General features: G+C 33.7%; 1 long non-coding RNA gene across 1 annotated transcript; it reads left to right on the plus strand.

The window, feature by feature from the left end:
• Nucleotides 1–12,549: 12,549 nt before the first annotated feature.
• Nucleotides 12,550–12,977, plus strand: LOC139899572 (uncharacterized). The gene is made up of 3 exons (XR_011777588.1): nt 12,550–12,633; nt 12,715–12,788; nt 12,892–12,977. It is a non-coding gene; the product is annotated as an uncharacterized lncRNA (long non-coding RNA).
• The last annotated feature ends 1,534 nt before the right edge of the window (nt 12,978–14,511 follow it).

Here is a 14,511-nt window from a genome sequence, read left to right on the forward strand (position 1 = left end):
ATAAAAAAAATACTTATTAATACAAGCAATTTTTACATATATCATAAAGCATAAGCACACTATATTACATATATTACACCACACGAATATAACTATCTTATTCCGACTCGCTCGTTTCTTCTTGTTCGGTTTTGGTTCGTTTTGCCAAGTTTGTAGGGATATATGATGTTCCCCTAATACGAGCCGTCGTTGTCCACATTGGTTTAGAAAAACCTGGTGGTTTAGAGGTTCCCGGGTCATTGTTACAACTTAAGGACTTCGGGGGTTGACGATACATATAAAGTTCATCGGGGTTGGAATTAGATTTCTCTATTTTTATGCCCTTTCCCTTATTATTTTCTTTTGACTTTTTAAATTCAGTTGGAGTAATTTCTATAACATCATCGGAATTCTCGTCGGAATCCGATTCATCGGAGAATTGGTAATCCTCCCAATATTTTGCTTCCTTGGCGGAAACACCATTGACCATAATTAACCTTGGTCGGTTGGTTGAGGATTCTCTTTTACTTAACCGTTTTATTATTTCCCCCACCGGTTCTATTTATTCTTCCGGTTCCGATTCTTCTTCCGGTTCCGACTCTTCTTCCGGTTCCTCTTCGGGAACTTGTGAATCAGTCCACGAATCATTCCAATTTACATTTGACTCTTCATTATTATTAGGTGAGTCAATGGGACTTGTTCTAGAGGTAGACATCTATCACATAATATCAAACACGTTAAGAGATTAATATATCACATAATATTCATATGTTAAAAATATATAGTTTCCAACAAAAATGTTAAGCAATCATTTTTAAAGAAAACACGGTCGAAGTCCAGACTCACTAATGCATCCTAACAAACTCGATAAGACACACTAATGCAAATTTTCTGGTTCTCTAAGACCAACGCTCTGATACCAACTGAAATGTCCCGTTCTTATTGATTAAAAACATTCCATATTAATTGATTTCGTTGCGAGGTTTTGACCTCTATATGAGACGTTTTTCAAAGACTGCATTCATTTTTAAAACAAACCATAACCTTTATTTCATAAATAAAGGTTTAAAAAGCTTTACGTAGATTATCAAATAATGATAATCTAAAATATCCTGTTTACACACGACCATTACATAATGGTTTACAATACAAATATGTTACATCGAAATCAGTTTCTTGAATGCAGTTTTTACACAATATCATACAAACATGGACTCCAAATCTTGTCCTTATTTTAGTATGCAACAGCGGAAGCTCTTAGTATTCACCTGAGAATAAACATGCTTTAAACGTCAACAAAAATGTTGGTGAGTTATAGGTTTAACCTATATATATCAAATCGTAACAATAGACCACAAGATTTCATATTTCAATACACATCCCATACATAGAGATAAAAATCATTCATATGGTGAACACCTGGTAACCGACAATAACAAGATGCATATATAAGAATATCCCCATCATTCCGGGACACCCTTCGGATATGATATAAATTTCGAAGTACTAAAGCATCCGGTACTTTGGATGGGGTTTGTTAGGCCCAATAGATCTATCTTTAGGATTCGCGTCAATTAGGGTGTCTGTTCCCTAATTCTTAGATTACCAGACTTAATAAAAAGGGGCATATTCGATTTCAATAATTCAACCATAGAATGTAGTTTCACGTACTTGTGTCTATTTTGTAAATCATTTATAAAACCTGCATGTATTCTCATCCCAAAAATATTAGATTTTAAAAGTGGGACTATAACTCACTTTCACAGATTTTTACTTCGTCGGGAAGTAAGACTTGGCCACTGGTTGATTCACGAACCTATAACAATATATACATATATATCAAAGTATGTTCAAAATATATTTACAACACTTTTAATATATTTTGATGTTTTAAGTTTATTAAGTCAGCTGTCCTCGTTAGTAACCTACAACTAGTTGTCCACAGTTAGATGTACAGAAATAAATTGATAAATATTATCTTGAATCAATCCACGACCCAGTGTATACGTATCTCAGTATTGATCACAACTCAAACTATATATATTTTGGAATCAACCTCAACCCTGTATAGCTAACTCCAACATTCACATATAGAGTGTCTATGGTTGTTCCGAAATATATATAGATGTGTCGACATGATAGGTCGAAACATTGTATACGTGTCTATGGTATCTCAAGATTACATAATATACAATACAAGTTGATTAAGTTATGGTTGGAATAGATTTGTTACCAATTTTCACGTAGCTAAAATGAGAAAAATTATCCAATCTTGTTTTACCCATAACTTCTTCATTTTAAATCCGTTTTGAGTGAATCAAATTGCTATGGTTTCATATTGAACTCTATTTTATGAATCTAAACACAAAAAGTATAGGTTTATAGTCGGAAAAATAAGTTACAAGTCGTTTTTGTAAAGGTAGTCATTTCAGTCGAAAGAACGACGTCTAGATGACCATTTTAGAAAACATACTTCCACTTTGAGTTTAACCATAATTTTTGGATATAGTTTCATGTTCATAATAAAAATCATTTTCTCAGAATAACAACTTTTAAATCAAAGTTTATCATAGTTTTTAATTAACTAACCCAAAACAGCCTGCGGTGTTACTACGATGGCGTAAATCCGGTTTTACGGTGTTTTTCGTGTTTCCAGGTTTTAAATCATTAAGTTAGCATATCATATAGATATAGAACATGTGTTTAGTTGATTTTAAAAGTCAAGTTAGAAGGATTAACTTTTGTTTGCGAACAAGTTTAGAATTAACTAAACTATGTTCTAGTGATTACAAGTTTAAACCTTCGAATAAGATAGCTTTATATGTATGAATCGAATGATGTTATGAACATCATTACTACCTTAATTTCCTTGGATAAACCTACTGGAAAAGAGAAAAATGGATCTAGCTTCAATGGATCCTTGGATGGCTCGAAGTTCTTGAAGCAGAATCATAACACGAAAACAAGTTCAAGTAAGATCATCACTTGAAATAAGATTGTTATAGTTATAGAAATTGAACCAAAGTTTGAATATGATTATTACCTTGTATTAGAATGATAACCTACTGTAAGAAACAAAGATTTCTTGAGGTTGGATGATCACCTTACAAGATTGGAAGTGAGCTAGCAAACTTGAAAGTATTCTTGATTTTATGAAACTAGAACTTTTGGAATTTATGAAGAACACTTAGAACTTGAAGATAGAACTTGAGAGAGATCAATTAGATGAAGAAAATTGAAGAATGAAAGTGTTTGTAGGTGTTTTTGGTCGTTGGTGTATGGATTAGATATAAAGGATATGTAATTTTGTTTTCATGTAAATAAGTCATGAATGATTACTCATATTTTTGTAATTTTATGAGATATTTCATGCTAGTTGCCAAATGATGGTTCCCACATGTGTTAGGTGACTCACATGGGCTGCTAAGAGCTGATCATTGGAGTGTATATACCAATAGTACATACATCTAAAAGCTGTGTATTGTACGAGTACGAATACGGGTGCATACGAGTAGAATTGTTGATGAAACTGAACGAGGATGTAATTGTAAGCATTTTTGTTAAGTAGAAGTATTTTGATAAGTGTCTTGAAGTCTTTCAAAAGTGTATGAATACATATTAAAACACTACATGTATATACATTTTAACTGAGTCGTTAAGTCATCGTTAGTCGTTACATGTAAATGTTGTTTTGAAACCTTTAGGTTAACGATCTTGTTAAATGTTGTTAACCCAATGTTTATAATATCAAAAGAGATTTTAAATTATTATATTATCATGATATTATGATGTAAGAATATCTCTTAATATGATATATATACATTAAATGTCGTTACAACGATAATCGTTACATATATGTCTCGTTTCAAAATCATTAAGTTAGTAGTCTTATTTTTACATATGTAGTTCATTGTTAATATACTTAATGATATGTTTACTTATCATAATATCATGTTAACTATATATATAACCATATATATGTCATCATATAGTTTTTACAAGTTTTAACGTTCGTGAATCACCGGTCAACTTGGGTGGTCAATTGTCTATATGAAACCTATTTCAATTAATCAAGTCTTAACAAGTTTTATTGCTTAACATGTTGGAAACATTTAATCATGTAAATATCAATCTAAATTAATATATATAAACATGGAAAAGTTCGGGTCACTACACACTGTACACTTGGTGCCATATAGATAGTGTCTCCATATTTTGAGTGCAAAAACTACTGCTCCAAGTTCCAAATCGTGCATCGTATAGTTCTTTTCATGAATTTTTAGTTGTCATGAGGCATATGCGATAACTTTTGTGCGTTGCATTAATACACATCCTAAACCTTGGCGCGAAGCGTCACAATAGATCACGAAATCATCATTTCCTTCCGGTAATGACAAAATGGGTGCAGACGTTAACTTCTTCTTTAATAACTGGAATGAGGATTCCTGTTCTGTGGACCAATCATACTTCTTTCCCTTTTGAGTCAATGCAGTTAAGGGTTTGGCGATTCTAGAGAAATCTTGAATGAATCTTCGGTAGTAACCAGCAAGACCTAAGAATTGGCGGATTTGTGTTGGAGTCTTCGGTGTTTCCCATTTACTAATGGTTTCGATCTTGGCGGGGTCAACTTTAATTCCATGTTTACTGACAACATGGCCCAAAAATTGTACTTCTTGTAACCAGAAATCACACTTCGAAAATTTTGCGTACAATTCTTCTTTCTTGAGTATCTCTAGTACCAGTCTTAAGTGTTGCTCATGTTCTTCCTTGTTCTTCGAGTAAATCAATATGTCGTCGATAAAAACAATGACAAATTTGTCTAAATACGGTCTACAGATGTGATTCATTAGATCCATGAATACTGCTGGAGCATTAGTCAATCCAAAAGGCATGACTAAAAATTCATAGTGACCGTAACGGGTTCTGAATGCTGTTTTAGGAACATCTTCTTCCTTCACTCTCAGCTGATGATATCCGGAGCGTAGATCAATCTTAGAATAAACACTTGATCCTTGCAATTGATCAAACAAATCATCAATCCTCGGTAATGGGTACCGATTCTTGATCGTTAATTTATTTAATTCTCGGTAATCTATGCACATTCTCATAGATCCATCCTTCTTCTTGACGAACAGAATAGGAGCACCCCAAGGTGAAAAACTAGGACGAATAAATCCACGGTCCGATAATTCTTGCAACTGGTCTTGTAATTCTTGCATTTCTGAAGGTGCAAGTCTATATGGAGATCGGGCTACAGGTGCAGCTCCTGGTATGAGATCAATCTGGAATTCTACACATCTGTGTGGAGGTAGCCCCAGTAATTCTTCTGGAAATACTCCGGGATATTCTCTTACAACCGGCATATCATTAATGCTTCTTTCTTCAGTATCGATCTTCTTTACATGTGCCAGAATAGCATAACAACCTTTTCTTATAAGTTTCTGGGCCTTCATACATCTGATAAAGTTCAGCTTTGAGATGCTCTTCTCCCCATAAATCATTAATGACGTTTCATCCTTACGAGGGATGCGGATTGCTTTCTCAGCGCAAACAACTTCCGCTCTTGTTTTGGACATCCAGTCCATGCCAACGATTACGTCAAAACTTCCTAATTCTACGGGTATCAAATCGATTTTGAAGGTTTCACCAGCGAGATTCATTTCGCAACCATGGCAAATTTTATCGGCTTTTATCAGTTTACCATTAGCTAATTCAATAGTATATTTATCGTCTAGAGGTAATGATGCACATTTTAGTTTAAAACTAAAGTCTTTACACATATAACTTCTATCAGCACCCGTATCAAATATAATAGAAGCTAGTTGATTATTAACGGTAAACGTACCCGTGACAAGATTAGGATCCTCACGTGCTTTACTGGCACTAACATTAAATGCCCTCCCACGTGCGGGTTCTTTGTTCTTCTCCTTATCAGGGCATTGATTTATAAAGTGACCAGACTTCCCGCATCCAAAACATTTCTTGACATCGGTCAGTTTTGTCTTTACTTCAGAAACGGTGGCATAACAATCTTTCGCCACATGTCCTTTCTTGTTGCACTTATCACAGACCACTTGACAATAACCTGCATGATGTGTGTAACATCTTTTGCAGAACGGATGGGGTCCCTTATAGTTTGGACTTGCAGTTGCCCCATCTTGTTTACCTTTAAAAGTTTCTTGTTTCTTCAGGTGAGTACTTTTGCCCTTATAGTCTTCCCATTTCCTCTTTCCTTCAGTTGTCTTGACTTCGGTAATTGGTGCCTTAATCGAACTCTCTGTGATCTGGTCCATGAGTTGGTGTGCCATTGTCATGGCTTCCTGCATCGTATTCGGTTTGGACGATGTAACATTTCCTTTGATATTGATCGATAAACCGTCAATATACATTTCTATCTTTCGTTTCTCATTTGGCACCAATTCGGGACACAACAAGGCTAGTTCCATGAAACGCTTTTCATAGTTATTGAGATTCGCGCCGATAACCTTCAGATTACGTAACTCAGATTCCATTTTTCTGATCTCGTTTCGAGGACAGTACTCCTCGATTAGCATCTTTTTCAGTTCTTCCCAAGAGATATCATATGCCGTATCTATTCCTTCTGCTTTAGCATAATTGTTCCACCAAGTAAGTGCACCATCTTGCAACGTGCACGAAGCATACTTTGACTTGTCTTCGTTCGCACAATTACTGATTTTGAAAACGGACTCCATCTTTTCAAACCATCGGGTTAGACCGACTGGTCCCTCAGTTCCACTAAACGTCTGTGATTTGCATCCTTGAAAAGTTTTGTATGAGCATCCGTTTCGTGAATTTGTGTTTACGGCTACTGCTTTGGCTGCTACTTCGGCTGTTGCTTTTGCTGCTTCGGTTGCAGCAATTCTTTCATTCACACGTTTCTCGACTAGTTGCTCAAACTCAGCATCCGACATTTGAGACATGTTTCTTCAATAAACACAACAGATATAATTTAATCATATAGAATATTATAGGTAAAATGAGTTGTCAATAGTTAATCGTAGCATATTAATAATATGAACCGATTATTATAAAAGCCTTTTCTTCTTATTAGCATTTTATAATTATTTCTAGGGTATTACCTATCCATTAAGTTCATATATAATAGCTAGTACAAGGAATTAACTACTAAAATCCTAATAATATTCCACTATAAAAAATTATAGCGAGTTACTACATTATTATGTAATAATAATAATAATAAGTAGTAATAATACAAATAATCATTCCATGCATTTATTATTAATAAACCAAAATAATACAATACCATACAATACTGATATTTTACATATGCTTATTTTACATAACAAGATAGAGTAGCACACATAAGCAATAAAATAGCGCATGGAAGATTTATGGTTGCGAGGTCGTTCATTCAGAACTATCAGAAACTTCTTCCCATTTGGTTCTCTCTGCCAATTGTTTGTGTGCACATGGTCCGACAGACATTCTGGCAGTGTATTTTATTTTTAGTTGGGGTTTTGAGGTACCCGTTGCCTCAGTGGGTTTAATACAATAAGGGTGGTTACGGATCGAATGGTCCTGTTCTTTTTTAATAATTAAGGACATTTTATTATTGTGGTTGTTTTTATTATCTATAGCAAGTTGGAATTTCTCCTTAGTGATCTCTTTTATTTCATTAGCGAAATCCTCCTCCTTACTGATCTCGTCTGATGACGAACTGTCTGAGTCATGTGTAGGAGAATATGATGACGAACTGCAAGAATATGTACCGGTGGTCATGAACCGAAATCTGCCAGGCGTAATCGGCACAACCCGCCCGTCGGCGGTATATCTGGACCAATGTCCATATTTGTTTAGAAATGGACGATCCTCGTTTACTCCCGGGATCATGGGTCCATGCCAACGATACTGTGGCTCCGGAAAACTAAAGCTGGGTGGAGCTGGAACCTCCTCTGGGTTTACCGGGAGTTGAGATTCCCCGGCTAACACAATTTCTTCTTTAATAGGTATTGGAATGCTCTTTTCAGTTGTGGATAGAATAGATTCAGTGTCCGATTCCGAGTCGTACAAAATGATAGGATTAGAGGAAGTCATCTATCACATAATTGAAACAACAATTACGTTAGCATATAAATATATCACATATAATGTTTTTGACCAAATAATAAGCAAAAATCAGTAAAAACAGATATGGTCATAGTCCAGACTCACTAATGCATCCTAACAATTACCAGTTAAACACACTAATGTAATTTCTGGTTCCCTATGACCTCAAGCTCTGATACCAACTGTAACGACCCGTCAAAATCGCTATTGACGCGGCACGTTAATCATTGATTCCACAGTGAGGTTTTGACCTCTATATGATACGTTTTGATAAAATATTGCATTGATTAAAATAAGTGACTTTCTAAACATAAAAAGTTATAAACATGTGGGCAAGTGCTTAGGTATAAGCAAAACCCCGAAATACATAAGTCTTTAATTTACAGGTTGACATCACAGTCCAATTATTTATTACACAACGCAGTTTTATTTTGAATGCAATAAACTTTGTACAAAGCATGAGAGACTCCATGCAGGCAACAAGCACATCACAGCGGAAGCATTCTAAGGACCTGAGAATAAAACATGCTAAAAAGTCAACACGAATGTTGGTGAGTTATAGGTTTAATTGCTCGAGTCATAAACATATATAAAGATAGACCACAAGATTTCATCAAAAGTTTATCAATAGATTCTACGTAACAGAGCACCCTGGTAACTAAACTTAACGCTATAGTGATAATTACCCCATTCGTTTTAATACGCGCAAACCAACGTGTCTTAAACTCAAATAACATACGTCCGTTAAAAGGCTAGCGCTCTAGCTCGGACGGGGATGTCAAGCCCTATGGATCCATATACAATTATTCGCGCCCATCAGTCCATATCCTATGTACTGGCATCTACTAGTTACCAAAGCTAAGGGATTTTTGGTTTAACTCAGTGTAGAATTTTGTATGTACTTGTGTCTTATTGCGTTTAAAATAAATTGCATGTATTCTCAGCCCAAAAATATTTAAAGTATTTAAAAAGGGAGACTATAACTCACAGTTCAATATTGCGATTCAATATTGTAGGCAAATTGCGTAGACGTAATGATGGTAGATGACTGTATGGTTGGCCTTGGATTCAAGAACAATACCCCGAATAATACCTAATATTTCCTTAGCTTAAAGCGGTTTGAAACCCGAATTAAAAACACCCTCGTATATACCTTATTATTATTAAACTTAAATTTAAAATTATAATTATAATATAAATATAAATATTAAGAGAATAAATGTGAAAAACTTCGTCGAACAAACTGCGTATTTATATTACTTTTCGATTTACTGTAGCTCATGCGATCGCATGAGTTTTCATTGTTTTTGCCATGCGATCGCATGGCCACCTTTTCCGTTTTTGTTTGCTAGTCCGTCGACATCAAATAGTGTTAATGTAGCAAATAGTGTTTACTGTAGCAAATAGTGTTTTACTGTAGCAAATCACTGTAGAAACTAGGGTTTTCACTGTAGCACTGTAGCAAAATACGGTTTCACTGTAGCAAATAGTGTTTACTGTAGCAAATAGTGTTTTACTGTAGCAAAGTAATTTTTACGGTAGCAACTAGGGTTTTACTGTAGGAAAGTCATTTTTACTTGTACATATATATATATATATACATACATATAATTGTTCATGAATCGTTGAGAGTAGTCAAAGGTAATTGTATATATGAAACAGTTCTAAAATTTTGAGACTCAATCTAACAGACTTTGTTTAACATGCCAAAATAATAAGTCGTATAGAGAATTGGTTTAAATTAGTCGAAATTTTTCGGGTCATCACAGGTGGCGGCCAAATTAAATATTTTAGGGGTCTTTTATTCTCCTCCTCATTCTGCAACAAGAAAAACCCTAAAATCCTCTAAACATTATTATGCCTTAATTACTCGTAACGAAAAACACGGTGATAACTAAAAAAAAAAACTCGCAAGGAACTATAGCCCTAAATCTGCTCAATTACAAAGATGCTCCCTAAATCATTTTCACTAGGGATGACAAGATTTGTATCAACAAGATGATGAAACCCTAGCACAATTCCAATTAGTGTGTGAACCTGTTGTGCATTACTACTGGAAGTGAATTACTGAAATCCAATTCCAAATCGACCATATGCATATATTTTAAAACCCATCTCAAATGATACATCAACTATCTGTTGCACCTAAAACTGATAATCGTTCATTCGATTTATATGAAAGTTTTATTTATTACCTGTTTACGATCTTTATTTCATGAAAAGAAGGTAAGTATTTATTTGAATTAGGGCTTTTACTTTGGTTTTCTAATCCGATTTTGACTGTTGTAGAATTATAGTATGTCATTCAATTTATGCTGTAATTTGAATCTGAACATTGAATTAAAGAAATTGAAATGTCAGCTTTGGTGTTGATCAAAGACTGGTGTTGAATTATAAAGTAAGTATTCATTTGAATTAGGGCTTGATCTATGTACTGAAAAAGTTTTGTTTATAAAAAATGGGTTCTCTTTATTTGAATATTGATCTTGCATTTAACCAAATTTCTTATTTATCAATGCTTTATATCTGCTAGCTTGCAAAAATAGCTGGAAAATACATGGAGGTTGTAATTTGTGGAGGTAAAGATAAAGCTATACTTCTAAGAGGTTAGGTTTATAAATCATCATATTTTCTGATATCGTCCAAGTCATATTTTTCCCATTAGTATGTAAGTGGGTTGAAATTGCTACCTCCACTAAAACTTCATTTATTAGTTGAAACAAGCTTTTATAACATGTATTATTAGTTTCTTATAATTTATTTGTTAATCAGATGCAACGTCCATTGATGTATGACATAACTTATATGTTTGCATCTGTATGTGGAAGTATGAAAATTTAGTGGCTTTTTCTATAGGATATAAACCATGTTGGTGCAGGCAATTTGTGGAGAGAGTTAGTAAGCAACAAAGGTAATTCTAATAATCGTTTTTGACGTCATATGAAAACTGCAAATGAAAATTGAATATATAATTGTATTTAGAACTTTTTCATTTATTAATTAACTGTTTCTTAATACAGAGTATCATCATTTTACATAACTAATTGTGATATTTTTATCTAAGGTTTTGAAGGTGGTGGACGACATACTACTGCCCATATTGACCCTTGGTAATCGGCTAATCTATTTATAGTTAAGTTCTCTAAGGATTATTACTTTTTTAAGAAGGGCATGTACAATTTGATGTTCATGTTTATGTTTTTTTTTCATATTGATGAAAGGGTTGTAAATGCATAATCTTCATATTTAGAGGTTAAAACTGAGTCTGCAGGGGTGAATTCACCGGATATGGAAATTAAACTTTCTGATACTGAAATTGTTAAAGATGAAGACCATGAAGAATCTGAATGGGTCAAAAATAGTTCAAATGGGCCAGAAACTGGTAATGAACATTTTGATGGGCCAAGACGAAGAGGTAAAACACTGTGATAAATGGACTTGTGTATAGGTGTTGACCCAACACTGTTAATATATTGTATGGGTCAAAATGGGTCTTGTCGGTTGGGTTAACTAGAAAATGATTTTTTGTGCATCTTTGGTTTTTTTTTCTATGAATAATATGTTACTATTTGAATTATATTATCATAATGGGAAATTTAGATTCATTTTGTTGAAGTAAAACACACACATACACACACACACACATACACACACACACACACACACACACATATATATATATATATATATATATATATATATATATATATATATATATATATATATATATATATATATATATATATATATATATATATATATATATATATATATATATATATATATATATGATTTATAAAGTTTTGTGCATTCAAAAATTGCACTCTGCACAATCCACTTGTCATCTCTACTTCTCTAGCATAAGAAATTATTGCATCTTATTGGGATAACACCAAATAAGAAACTTTACAATGTCATTTGAATCTATAATGTCAATGGTGATAATTCATAATGGTAGTTATTTATAGTTACTCTAATGTAATCGATATTTCAGGTTTCGAGTTATCTCTTTGTGGCAACTTACTTCGACCAGGCATGGGATTAAGTACAGCTGCTGACACGTTCAACGCACACCACATACACGAGGAAGAATTTTGAAACGCTGCGTCATCAACCATCAAAAATGACAACTTAATAGTCAAAATCGAAGATAAATACTTTACGTGGGAAAAAGCTGCTCATATTGTCCTTGGATCGGCTGCATATGGTTTAGAATTGCCCGTTGAGACCCGTGATGCGATTCCCATGGAGTGTAGTGGGCCCAGTAACGATACTGGGCTCCCTTCAACTCCATCACGTGGATGGAGATTATGACCTTTTAGACGAGTCAATACACTTGACCATAATTCAAGTAACCTTTCGGGCGAAGACATTTTTCTCGATTCTGGATCGATGCTCGAGTCTTCGCAACCCGTAGAAACAACGTTAGCGCCTAGTGTGTCTCCAAAGAGGCAATTTGTTAGGACATATGTTCCCACTACCGAGCAAATATCATCGTTGAATCTAAACGATGGGCAAAATATGTTGTCGTTTATTTTCTCGACTAGAGTTTTAGGAGTTCAAAAGGTTCGACTTTATGATTGATTTGTTATTGTTATGTTCTACTGCGGCTTCCTAATTATTATATGTGAATAATGATACATGTAGGTGGATGCTCATATTTACTTGTGGAAATGGAATGCAAGAATTGTGATTTCGGATGTTGATGGGACGATCACAAAGTAAGATCAATTTTAAGGGTGTTTTAGATGTTTTTTTTGTTAATGTTTAAAAAATCAGATATTAAGTTTTTTTTTGTTTCATTTTTCATATATACGGTTGTAGGTCTGATGTTCTCGGTCAATTCATGCCGTTAGTTGGGAAGGATTGGAGTCAATCTGGGGTTGCTACACTCTTCTCTGCTATAAAGGTATTTATTATGACCACTAGAAAATTCTTATATTTATATTTATCTATATGTGCTTATTACATACGTTTTGTACACTTGGCATATTAAGTTATTTACGCTACTAATGTGCAGGAAAATGGATATCAACTATTGTTTCTAAGTCCTCGTTCAATTGTACAAGCGTATTTGACTAGGAGTTATCTCCTTAATCTCAAGCAGGTACTCATTGAAAACTTTTTAAACCTAATCTATCTAATCTAAACTAATCATTGTTTGCTATGGACTAGACTATTATATCGTGTTTTTTTACTTGATATTGTCTTTTTTGCGAGAACAAAACGTGACTCAAAAGGTGAACCAATGTAGGAGAGACTCAATTAGAAATCATGAAAAAGAAGATATAATTTAGAGAAAATCAAGTTAATTGATTGATTGCATAATGATAAAAAAAAAAGAAAAATAACATTTCAAATTGTGAACTTAATAGAATTAACGAGAGATAGGTAACATCACCAATTGTATTTTTTTTACTACCGTGTTAAAAACATGATAATAAAGTTTGCGCTTCTATGATATTGTTATACTCTTTCTTTGGAGTTGATTATGTAACTAACATAGTGATCAGTGTATAATGTTAATCATTTTAAGAACTATGAAACATTGAAAGAGGAAATGATTATGTCATAAAAATACTGTAGTCTTTTGGGGCAAACAATGATATGGTGCATTTGTTTTTTTTTTTTTTTTTTTTTTTTTGAAATTGTTGTTTTCTCATTATCTTTACTTTCTTTGTGTTCTTGAGTGTGGATTTGGACAGGATTGAGTGTTAGTTTCAATAATTCAGAACGAAATTGCTAAATCCACCTATAAATTAATGATGAGCCCGTGAAGGTGGTCGTTACCAAGAGCATAAAATCGCAAGGCGAGCATTATTATTAAGTTGATCTAATTATTTGCCATTCAGTACTACTAAAGATCTAAGCAACATGGTGTAGCCACTGCAATAAACTTGCTCCAATCAAGGCCATCTCATTTGAACATGATCCTGGTGTTGTGATTGCAAATCTGGTAAGTTCTCTCCTTTTTATAAAAGTGAAGATGGACAAATGAGGTGGGGTTGTAGTAGTGAAGATGGACAGGTCAAGTGGGTTGGTAATGGGTCAAAATTGAAACATGGTTAGTAAGGTGTCATTTTGTAATAATAAACCAAATGCACCTAGAGGCTAGAGCTGACATGCAAATACACTTTTGTGTATAATTTTACAATCTCTTATGAGAAGATAATAATAATATATACGAGTACTATATACTACGGAGTATACATTATGATAACAAATTCGGTATATAACATTACTATTATGAATACAATATTAAAATGATTCTGAATAGTCGTAACTACTAACAATTTGTTTCCAAGAATTATTAACCCTTGTGAAAATCTTATGTTGTAATTCTGACCCATAACCTATGTTATTGGACTTTCCTTGAAACCATATACTCTGTATTCATTTAATGTTTTTAGAATTTAACAAAAATGAAGTAACAAGTATTATCTT

Source organism: Rutidosis leptorrhynchoides, chromosome 3, assembly GCF_046630445.1.
Source record: "Rutidosis leptorrhynchoides isolate AG116_Rl617_1_P2 chromosome 3, CSIRO_AGI_Rlap_v1, whole genome shotgun sequence".
In the NCBI taxonomy this organism is placed as follows: Eukaryota; Viridiplantae; Streptophyta; class Magnoliopsida; order Asterales; family Asteraceae; genus Rutidosis; species Rutidosis leptorrhynchoides.